The 12,043-nt window shown below is 49.4% G+C and overlaps 1 long non-coding RNA gene across 1 annotated transcript in view; it reads left to right on the top strand.

Moving 5' to 3' along the window:
* The window catches only part of LOC130276909 (uncharacterized), a 125,750-nt gene extending 114,020 nt beyond the window's left edge, over positions 1-11,730 (top strand). The window contains exon 3 of the long non-coding RNA XR_008845293.1: positions 11,662-11,730. This is a non-coding gene — a long non-coding RNA (uncharacterized LOC130276909). The remainder of the gene's footprint in view (positions 1-11,661) is intronic.
* The last annotated feature ends 313 nt before the right edge of the window (positions 11,731-12,043 follow it).

Below are 12,043 nucleotides of genomic sequence, written 5' to 3'. Positions count from 1 at the left end.
GGAGGGGAAGGGTGGGGGTGTAATTAAGGGTGTGGGGGTGTAATTATAGGGGGGGGTGCCAAACAAAGGGTCCGCCAAGGGTGCCAAATGCTCCAGGTACGCCCCTCGAGGGGTGGTAAGGATATGGGCCCATATTTTAAACTGTTGAGAGAAAAAATGTAGTGATTTTTTTCACAGCAACCAATCAAAGCTCAGCTTTCACTCTACCAGAGCTCATTAGCTGAGCTGTGATTGGTTGCTGTGGGAAAATCACTCTATTTTTTTTCTCTCACACTGTTTGATAAATCTGGGCCATGATGTTTTGAAAGTGTCCCCCACCAGCCCCATAAGTAGTTTCCTGGGTGGGAAGCTATCCTCACCTAGTTCCACTGCTCCAGTTGTAATCACACCATTGCTGCAGCCAATCATTGGCCTTAATGATATCATGCTGTATAACATTTAGGTGTGTAATTGGTGGCACTGATGATGTGGATATACCGCTAGAGATGAGTGAATTGAAGTTGACGAACCCGAATTCGTTACGAATTTCATGAAAAATTCAATTCGCAACGAATACGAATATCGCCGCGATTCTATAGCGCGAATCGCTTCATTAAACTCCATTTTACAGCTTTCCAGGCTATTGGAGACCTAAGATGGCGGATCCACATGTGAGTACTTGGGGCAGCGGATTATGGGAGGGCGGGAAACAGCGTCGGGAATGAAGGTAGGCGGGCTGACCCTGAATCACATGTGAGATGCAGCCTATCAGTGTTCACTTACCCCTGTGATGTCACAGCCCCTAAATAATAGGCATCCATCTTGCCTCTTTTCATTTCATTTATGCACTCAGATAGAGAGGACGGGACTGTGTGTGTGTTAATAGCTCATACCACAGCGTTACACTGCAACTGCTAGTCACATCAGCATTAGGGAAAGACAGGGGTGCAGAGTGCTGTGCTGTTACACTGAGAAGGATCATTGATAGCTAAACCTCCTATTCACGTTATTGAGCATTGCAGCAGAGAGGGGCAGATAGCTGTCAGCTGCCTCATACAGATCTCCAAGCTGCCTGAACTTTCTGAAGCATCTTATCTCCTAATTTTTCAGCCCAATTGAGTTTATTTTTATTTGCTCCACAAATCTTCTGCTGCTCAGAATTGTGTGACAGAGTGCAATTTAGGGTTTAATCCCTGGATTTTTTTTTTGTGGTGCTGCACTGTTGGGTTCTGCTGCTGTTCAGAAATATGTGATTGTTCAGTGGACTGTAGTGCATTTGTACCATTTTGTACATGTTAATCTGTCAAGGGGCTGGATACATACTGTGCAATTGCAAACAATACTATTCACCGGCTGTTTTTTTTAATTTGTTTTTTAAATAGTTTTTTCTGCGTATAGTTACGCATATATAACTGCCCTCATAGGTACATGCAAGTATTGTACCATTTAGTACCTGTTAAGCTGTCAAGGTGCTCCATACCGTCAAAGTCCAAACAATTGTATCCACCGGCTGGTGTATTACAAAAATACAGATTTTTTTCTGCTAATAGTTAGGCATATTACTGCCCTCATCAGTGCATACTGCATAGGTACATCCAAGTATTGTACCATTTAGTACCTGTTAAGCTGTCAAGGGCCTACATACTGTTCAAGGACAGCCGTAAGTAATCACCTGCTGCTGTTCTATACAAATACTGTTTAAAGAGTAGTGTAGCGTATTGTAATACCATCATAAACGCACTAAGTATGTCAGGCAGAGAAGTGCCAGGACGTGCACAGAGGAGTGGCAGAGGCCTAAATACTTCAGGCAGAGTTGGCAGCAGACTTGGGGCGGCAGGAGTCGCAGCGAGAGGCCGGAGCTCCCGTTATCAGCCAGCGGTCGTGTCTCCACCAGCAACCCATCTGCCGTTGTGGATTAGTTAACACGCTCATCCACATCATCACAAGTGACATCTGACACCCCCAGTCAACAGTCGGTGGGTTCCTCAGACACAACCCTCAGTTGGCATGGCCCGGGAGCAGTCCGTGTCCTCCCATTGCCTTTGTCCAATGCTGTTCCCTCTCCTAAAGAAGTATCTTATGCTGTGGGTTCAGCTCCACTATTTACTGAGGACGATCTAATAGAGGACAGTCAGCAGCTACTGGACAGCCAAGAAGGGGAGGAGACATGCGCCGCTTGCTCCGCTGGGCGGTCAAGTAGTGATGCGGAGAGGGACGTGGGAGGCAGTGTTACAAGTGTTCAGGGTCCTGAAGCAGACACTGTTGGGGAACCTGAGGAGGACCTCAGTGACGTTCGCAATTGGGAGCCGGGTGCAGAAGGGGCTTCATCATCATCAGGAGAAGAGAGTTGCAGGTTGCCCTTGAGGCAGCAAGGCGGTAGCACGGTTGGCAGTCAGCGTGGTGGCAGTAGTAGAAATTCAGGAGCCAAACGTGCCCGGGGGAGACCACCTGCTTCGCGGCAGCCTACCTTTCCGGGAGGTAGTGGAACAGGGGTTCCTGAAGACGGCGCCAATAACAGTCAATTAGTGCAGACTGCGGGTGGGAAAATCAGCTACTCGGCGGTGTGGAAGTTTTTCATAAGGCATCCGGAGGAGGTTCACGTAGCCACATGCAAGATCCGTCAGCAGAAGGTGAAGCGTGGCCAGGGTCCCAATGTCGACACCACGGCCCTGGGTCAACAAATGCTTCGCCACCATAAATCGGCCTGGGAGAACCGTTGCTCCAATGTAGTGGTCCAGCCTGCTGCATCACCCAGTGGCCATCCGCTCCCTCCTTCATCCAGCCAAGGCTCCACCACCTCAGCCGAAGGGAGCTGTGTGTCAAACCCTCCTTCTGTCGCTCCTGCTTCTACCGCTTTTAGTCAGCCATTCCGCCAACAATCCATCGGCGAAACCATGTCCAAGAGACAACATTATGTGCCCACTCATCCAACGGCGCAGAAGTTAAATGTGCTCCTGTCCAAGTTGCTGGTGTTGCAGTCCCTCCCTTTTCAAGTGGTGGACTCTGCACCTTTCAGAGAATTTATGGCTTGTGCCGAGCCGAGGTGGAGAGTCCCAAGCCGTCATTTCTTTGCGAAGAAGGCAGTACCAGCCCTGCATAAGTTTGTACAAGAGAAGGTGGGCCAGTCCTTGAGCCTGTCGGTGTGTTCAAAAGTGCATGGCAGCGCCGACGTATGGAGCTGTAACTACGGGCAGGGACAATACTTGTCTTTTACGGCCCACTGGGTAAATGTGGCTCCTGCACAGCCACAACAGCAACTTGGACAGGTCACACCGCTTCCTCCTCCACGCTCTCGCTTCCAGGCTGTTGGTCCTGTTACAGTCTGGGGCGCCGCCTCCTCATCCTCCACCGTGTCCTCGGCCTCCACTGCACGTGCAAATCTCGGTGGCCCTTCATCGTACCATGTGTGTAGGGCACGGCGGTGTCAAGCTGTTCTTCACATGGTTTGCCTTGGCGAACTGAGTCACACAGTGGAGGAACTGCTAAAGGTCATTCGTAAAGAAATCCGAGTATGGCTTACTCGAAGAAATCTGGAAATGGGAACCATGGTGACCGACAACGGGAAGAACATCGTGTTCGCGCTGCGACAAGGAAGTGTGAAACATGCGCCCTGCATGGCACACGTGTTGAATCTGGTTGTCAAGCACTTCCTCAAGTTTTCACCCCATTTGCAAAACATCCTGAAAATGGCAAGGAACAAAGAAAAGCCATCACCGATTTCTTGATGATCCAAGCAGATGGGAGTACTCCCCTGTGTAACTTCAATGTGAACCAGTGGCAGCTCATACGTGACACCTGCCGTTCGCTGAGGCCCTTTGAGGAAGCCACATTATTTGTGAGTCGCCTGGACGCCTGGATGCCATGAACGACGTAATCCCACTCCTACATTTCCTACAACAAATGATTGAAACCATGGCTGGTCACGGCAATGGAGACGTTGCGCCTACATCTCAAGGCTACATGAGTCCTGTGGGGGCTGAGCTGGAGGAGGAGGAGGATGATGAGGGGCAGAGCGGAGCACAGTTTAGGTTGGATGAGATGGCCGGTGTTTCTAGTCTTCTGACAGGAGAGGAGGAGCAGGAGCAGCCAGAGGAGCTGGAGGGTTATGAGGAAGTTGAGACAGAGGACCCAGACACACCGTGGCAGTGTGCAGTGGAGATGGAGGCAGGTAGTCCCTCCGAGTCACTGGCGCAAATGGCACGATGCATGCTCAGTTGCTTGCGTAGTGACCCCCGAATTGTCAAAATTCGTCAGCGGGATGACTTCTGGATCTCCACCTTATTAGACCCTCGCTACCGTCCCAAAATGGGGGCCTTTTTTACACCCACTGAGAGGGAGGACAAACTTACCTACTACAGAGAGATTCTACGTAGTCAGTTGCCTGATCGGCCACATGGTCCATCCACTTGCAGGTCTGACTCGGGTGGCCCTCTGCGCTCACCTTCCACTGCCATGGCTGCTGGGGAGGGGTGGGAGGAGCAGTACCAGCTCAATCAGCAGCAGCCTGAGTCTACAGTCGCTGATGAGTAGCTTTCTTCACCCGCGTAGTGAAGCAACTCATCAGCAGCAGGTAGACATGGAGCAGGACCTGAACCAGTAGGTGGTGGCATACCTTGACATGGTCATGCCAACAACCATTGAAGATCCGTTGGACTTCTCGGCAGCCAAACTTGATTTATGGCCACAACTAGCAGAATTTGCCCTGGAAAAGCTGCCCTGCCCGGCCAGTAGTGTGCCATCAGAAACGGGTGTTTAGTGCGCCAAGGCTAACTCGTCTGTTCACCAAAAATGTGGAGAGACTGACGTTTGTCAAGATGAATCAGGGATGGATCAGCTAGGATTTCCAGCCACCAATGCCATATGCCTCAGAGTAGATTGATCATGCTGCTACACCAACATTTCCCAATTATGGTTGGTTATGAAACCCTCTTGGCTTATCAATTAGGTTTATGAAACCCTCTTTGGTACTGTGATTGCCTGCTCCTAGCTCATTCTGTGTCTTTCAGGAACTACTTGCCTCCCTGCCCTCAGGCCTTGGGCCTTCAATTTTTGGATGTTTAGCAGTAGCTAAATACATTCCTAATGCAAATTTCAACATTCATCTTTAAATGTAAGGGGTTGGTTATGAAACCCTCTTGGGTACTGCGATTGCCTGCTCCTGGCTCATCCTGTGTCTTTCAGGAACTACTTGCCTCACTGATGCTTCTGGCCTTGGGCCTTTTAATTTTTGGATGTTTAGCAGTAGCTAAATATATGCTTAATGCAAATGTCAACATTGATCTTTAAATGTAAGGGGTTATGAAACCCTCTTAGGTACTGTGAATGCCTGCTCATTCTGTGTCTTTCATGAACTACTTGCTTCCCTGCCCTCAGGCCTTGGGCCTTAAATTTTTGGATGTTTAGCAGTAGCTAAATACATGCTTAATGCAAATTTCAACATTGATCTTCAAATGTAAGGTGATGGTTATGTAACCCTCTTGGGTACTGCGAATGACTGATCCTGACTCATTCTGTGTTTTTCGGGAACTACTTGCCTCCCTGATGCTTCAGGCCTTGGACCTTCAATTTTTTGATGTTTTGCAGTAGCTAAATACATGCTTAATGCTAATTTCAACAATGATCTTTAAATTCTCAGCACTCTTCTAGGGCCTTCTCCTACCCCGCCGGGGCCGATCCGAGGACCTCACTAAACCATCCAATCGGTAGTAGAGACATGCGGTGTGTACAAAGGGCAGGGACTTAATGACCGGCGCTTAGTTGTGATTCTTCTTTCATGGCAAATAATTGCAATCCCTGATCCCTATCGCGAAGGGGGGGGTCAGCGGGTTACCCGCACCTGTCTGTGAAAGATAGTATAGCGCGCGTGCAGCCCCGGACATCTGAGGGCATAACACACCTGTTATTGCTCGATCTCGCGAGTGATCGCGCAATGTAAGGGGTTATTAAAGCCTCTTGGGTACTGCTGATGCCTACTCCTGACTGTTACGCCGAGCGCTCCGGGTCCCCGTTCCTCCCCGGAGCGCTCGCCTCATCCTCGTTGCTGCAGCGCCCCGGTCAGATCCACTGACCGGGTGCGCTGCGGCACCACCTCCAGCCGGGATGCGATTCGCGATGCGGGTGGCGCCCGCTCGCGATGCGCACCCCGGCTCCCGTACCTGACTCGCTCTCCGTCGGTCCTGTCCCGGCGCGCGCGGCCCCGCTCCCTAGGGCGCGCGCGCGCCGGGTCTCTGCGATTTAAAGGGCCAGTGCACCAATGATGGTGCCTGGTCCAATCTTCCCAATTACCTTGATTAGTTTCCACCTGTGCACTCCCTACTTATACCTCACTTCCCCTGCACTCCCTTGCCGGATCTTGTTGCCCTTGTGCCTAGTGAAAGCGTTCCCTTGTTTGTTCCTAGCCCGTGTTCCAGACCTCCTGCCGTTGCCCCTGACTACGATCCTTGCTGCCTGCCCCGACCTTCTGCTACGTCCGACCTTGCCTTTGTCTACTCCCTTGTACCGCGCCTATCTTCAGCAGTCAGAGAGGTTGAGCCGTTGCTAGTGGATACGACCTGGTCACTACCGCCGCAGCAAGACCATCCCGCTTTGCGGCGGGCTCTGGTGAAAACCAGTAGTGACTTAGAACCGGTCCACTAGCACGGTCCTCGCCAATCCCTCTCTGGCACAGAGAATCCACCTCCTACCAGCCGGGATCGTGACAGTAGATCCGGCCATGGATTCCGCTGAAGTTCCTCTGCCACTTGTCGCCGACCTCCCCACACTGGTCGCCCAGCAAGCCCGACAGATTGCCCAACGAAATCACCAGCTGGCATACTTGACCACCGTGACTCTGCAACTTCAGTCTCAGATACAGCAGCTGCTGCCGCAGATACAGCAACTTCAGTCACAGACACAGCAGCTGCAATAACCATCTCCTCCGCCGGCTCCTGCAACTCCTCCGCAGCAACCGGCCGCTCCTAACCCCTGCTTGTCCCTGCCGGACAAATTTGATGGGGACTCTAGACTCTGCCGTGGTCTCCTTTCTGGAAAGGCCTTGTCTGGGGCCACACCACTCTGGGACCGCAATGATCCTGCCACAGCCACAGTCCAGTCCTTCTTCGCTGAGGTCCGTGGTGTCTTCGAGGAGCCTGCCCGAGCTTCTTCTGCCGAGACTGCCCTGCTGAACCTGGCCCAGGGTGTTTCTTCCGTTGGCGAATACGCCATTCAGTTCCGTGCTCTTGCTTCCGAGTTGTCCTGGAATAGTGAGGCTCTCTGCGCGACCTTTAAAAAAGGCCTATCCAGCAACATTAAAGATGTTCTGGCCGCACGAGAAACTCCTGCTAACCTACATGAACTCATTCATCTTGCCACTCGCATTGACATGCGTTTTTCCGGATGGCGTCTGGAGCTCCGCCTGGATATGGACTTTGTTCGCACGAGGCGTTTTTTCTCCCCGGCTCCTCTCTTCTCTGGTCCTCTGCAAACCGTTCCTGTGCCTCCCGCCGTGGAGGCTATGCAAGTTGACCGGTCTCGCTTGACACCTCAAGAGAGGACACGACGCCGCATGGAGAATCTTTGCCTGTACTATGCCGGTACCGAACACTTCCTGAAGGATTGTCCTATCCGTCCTCCCCGCCTGGAAAGACGTACGCTGACTCCGCACAAAGGTGACACAGTTCTTGATGTCAACTCTGCTTCTCCACGCCTTACTGTGCCTGTGCGGATATCTGCCTCTACCTTCTCCTTCTCTACTATGGCCTTCTTGGATTCCGGATCTGCAGGAAATTTTTTTTTGGCCTCTCTTATCAACAGGTTCAACGTCCCTGTGACCAGTCTCGCCAGACCCCTCTACATCAATTGTGTTAACAATGAAAGATTGGACTGTGCCGTGCGTTACCGCACGGAACCCCTCCTAATGTGCCTCGGACCTCATCACGGAAAAATTGAGTTTTTGGTCCTCAGGTTCTTTGGCCCCAAGAAGAGGGGGAGACCCAAGGGGGGGGGTACTGTTACGCCGAGCGCTCCGGGTCCCCGTTCCTCCCCGGAGCGCTCGCCTCATCCTCGTTGCTGCAGCGCCCCGGTCAGATCCACTGACCGGGTGCGCTGCGGCACCGCCTCCAGCCGGGATGCGATTCGCGATGCGGGTGGCGCCCGCTCGCGATGCGCACCCCGGCTCCCGTACCTGACTCGCTCTCCGTCGGTCCTGTCCCGGCGCGCGCGGCCCCGCTCCCTAGGGCGCGCGCGCGCCGGGTCTCTGCGATTTAAAGGGCCAGTGCACCAATGATGGTGCCTGGTCCAATCTTCCCAATTACCTTGATTAGTTTCCACCTGTGCACTCCCTACTTATACCTCACTTCCCCTGCACTCCCTTGCCGGATCTTGTTGCCCTTGTGCCTAGTGAAAGCGTTCCCTTGTTTGTTCCTAGCCCGTGTTCCAGACCTCCTGCCGTTGCCCCTGACTACGATCCTTGCTGCCTGCCCCGACCTTCTGCTACGTCCGACCTTGCCTTTGTCTACTCCCTTGTACCGCGCCTATCTTCAGCAGTCAGAGAGGTTGAGCCGTTGCTAGTGGATACGACCTGGTCACTACCGCCGCAGCAAGACCATCCCGCTTTGCGGCGGGCTCTGGTGAAAACCAGTAGTGACTTAGAACCGGTCCACTAGCACGGTCCTCGCCAATCCCTCTCTGGCACAGAGAATCCACCTCCTACCAGCCGGGATCGTGACACTGACTGCTCCTGTGTCTTTCAGGAACTACTTGACTTCATGATGCTTCTGGGCTTGGGCCTTTAATTTTAGAATTTTTGAAATACATACATGCATGCTTAATTAAAATTTCAACATTTATGGTGCAATGTATGGGGTTATTAAACACTCTTGGGTAGTGTTTCTTTTTTCAAATTTTCTGATTATCACAGTAATAAACTTGAATTTTCCACAATAATAACCATTACACCATTAAACAATTGTTGCGTGGGATTTTTTAAGTAAAATTTTCAAAAAAAATACGCAGAGGGATGAATTCTGCTTCTTTATTTCATAAAAAATTATTTTATAGAAGAATGTCTTTTGGTGGTCCACTATCCTGCATTATAGAGTCTTCTGGACGCTTGTTCTTAAACAAAGGTACAAAAACCAAAAATGGCCGGTCAGGGCTATGGAGACGTTGCGCCTACATCTTACGGCCACATGAGCCCTGTGGGTGCTTGTGAGATTAGGTCCTTTGTACCCACACGGCAGGGTTCGGGACACAAATTATGATTAAAATTTCAAATAAAAAAATCACACATTTCAATGGTCTCCTCATGCTGCAGCCAACTCCAGGCTGCGTCATTCTGGTAGTATATAGAGAGCACTCGCTGTCCTAAATTTTAGGTAAAATTTTTCGTCAAAAATGTTTGTCTTTTTTATTAGGGATTGTGAAGCTTTGGTGCATACTCATGCATCAGCCAACTCCAGCCTGTGTCATTCAGGCAATATATGGTTTACTGATGGCACTGCTGGGCCTGGGTCTGGGAATTTCAAATTTTCTCATAGGTAGCAACATATAGGTAGCACCCGCTGTCCTAAATATTCTTAAAATTATTTTAAAAATGGTTGTTTTTTCTTTGGGATTCTGAAGCCCTGGTGTTTACTCAATGCTGCTTACTGCTACACTCTGTCAGCCCGTTGGTCCTGCGACAGTGTGCTACTCCGCCTCCACATCCTCCACTGTGTCTTAAGCCTCCACTGTCCGGACAAGTCTCAGTGGCCCTTCAGCATACCATGTGTGCAGGTAACGGCGGTGTCATGCTGTTCTTCAAATGGTTTGCCTTGGCGAGAAGTCTTTGAAACAATGGCCGGTCAGGGCAATGGAGACGTTTTGCCTAAATCTCACGGCCACATGAGCCCTGTGGCGGCTTGTTGGATTTGGTCCTTCGTACCCACACGCTGGGGTCCAGGACACGCAAAGGTTGTTTTAAATTTCAAATCAAAAAATGATGGCGCTGCTGGGCCTGGGTCTGGGCCTGGTGTGAACTTGTGCATCAGCCAACTCCAGGCTGTGTCATTCAGGCAATATATGGGTTACTGATGCCGCTGTGGTGCCTGGGTCTGGTAATTTCAAATTTTCTCATAGGTAGCACCCGCTATCCAAAATCTTTTAAAAAAATTCTAAAATTGTGGTGTTTTTTGGGAGGGATTGTGAAGCCCTGGTGTGTACTCGTGCATCAGCCAACTCCAGGCTGGGTCGTTCAGGCAATATATGGGTTACTGATGCCGCTGTGGGGCCTGGTAATTTCAAATTTTCTCATAGGTAACACCCACTATCCAACATCTTTTTAAAACATTTCTAAAATTGTGGTGTTTCTTGGGCGAGGATTGTGAAGCCCTGGTGTGTACTCGTGCATCAGCCAACTACAGGTTTTGTCATTTAGGCAATATATGGGTTACTGATGCCGCTGTTGGGCCTGGGTCTGGTAATTTCAAATTTTCTCATAGGTAGCACCCGCTATCCAAAATCTTCGGTTTAAATTTCTTAATTCATCTTTTAATCTTAGGGATTGTGAAGGCCTAGTGCCTACTCATGCTGCTGGCAACTCCGGGCTGTGCCATTCATCCACTATATGGTCTCCTCATGCTGACAACATGTCCATGCTGTGTGATTCAGCCACTATATGGTGTCCTCATGCTGCCAACACCTCCACACTGTGTCATTCAGCCACTATATGGTGTCCTCATGCTTCAGCCTCATCCAAGCTGTGTCATTCAGCCACTATATGGTGTCCTCATGCTGCCAACACCTCCACGCTGTGCCATTCAGCCACTATATGGTCTCCTCATGCTGCCAACACCTCTAAGCTGTGTCATTCAGCCACTATATGGTGTCCTCATGCTTCCAACACCTCCACACTGTGCCATTCAGCCACTATATGGTGTCCTCATGCTGCCAACACCTCCATTCTGTGTCATTCAGCCACTATTTGGTGTCCTCATGCTGCCAACACCTCCACACTGTGCCATTCAGCCACTATATGGTGTCCTCATGTTGCCAACACCTCCACGCTATGTTATTCAGTCACTATATAGTCTCCTGACACTGATGCCACCACCAGGCTCTGTCATTGTGCTGCTGTGTGGCAGTGATTCTAAAAGCGATGCCGGTAATCTGCATGTGATTCTGAATAACAGTATTATTTCACTACCCCAGCACACTCCATATGCGTTTTAGAACACAGCAAAGTGTTCTATACCCCTATAGATGCTGTATGTAGGCTAGAAATAGCCTTTTTTAATATAGATTTGCCGCAAAAAAAATTTGGATCGAAACAAACTTTTTCGGAAAATTCGGCGAATCAGCCAAATCGAATTTTTGAAAAGTTCGCTCATCTCTATATACCGCCATGTCATTGCTGAATTTGTAAAAACAAATTCAGCTGTAAGGACCATAGAAGCAGTGCTGAAAAAGATAGGGATAAGACAGGTAAATATACCATTTGTATCGCAATTTTTATTTTTCATAATAACAGGCTATAGAAAAATGTTTAAATAATAATGTAGACAACCCTTTAAAGTTTGCTAAAATATGTGTGTATGTATATACATTATAAAAATATATGTATAAATATATATTTATCTAGAGCCACATCAGGAACAATGGTTTAAAATACTCACCAATGCATGCCTGTTTTCATTTTAACAAACATGAGTTTTCTAATGTTTTTAGCAGACAATATTGTTCAATAAAGGGTCCTAAATCCATCACCTCCTGCTACACTGAATACCCACTCGGAAGCCATACTGGAGGGCGGCCTAGAAAGTACATTCATTGCAAACTGAAGCAAATCTTATTAATAAACCAATCTCCTTACTAAAAGCCCATTGGGTCTAGGCTCAGTTTATCTGCTGGAGAAAGGTTTGTTTAGGTGCTGCTGGTGCACTTCTCTTTGCAGTTCATGATCTTTGTCAGCCTATTGGATGTAAAAACTTTGTCATCCTGTAATCCTAAATGAGTTATTATCAAAAGTGAAAATAGAGAATTGCAAAAACAACAAAAGTAAATTGGATGCTGCTACATGTTGGAGCGTTAGCAGTGGTGACTCAAAAGC

The sequence above is a fragment of the Hyla sarda genome, chromosome 6 (genome assembly GCF_029499605.1).
Source record: "Hyla sarda isolate aHylSar1 chromosome 6, aHylSar1.hap1, whole genome shotgun sequence".
In the NCBI taxonomy this organism is placed as follows: domain Eukaryota; kingdom Metazoa; phylum Chordata; class Amphibia; order Anura; family Hylidae; genus Hyla; species Hyla sarda.
This window is presented reverse-complemented; position numbering and strand designations above follow the sequence as displayed.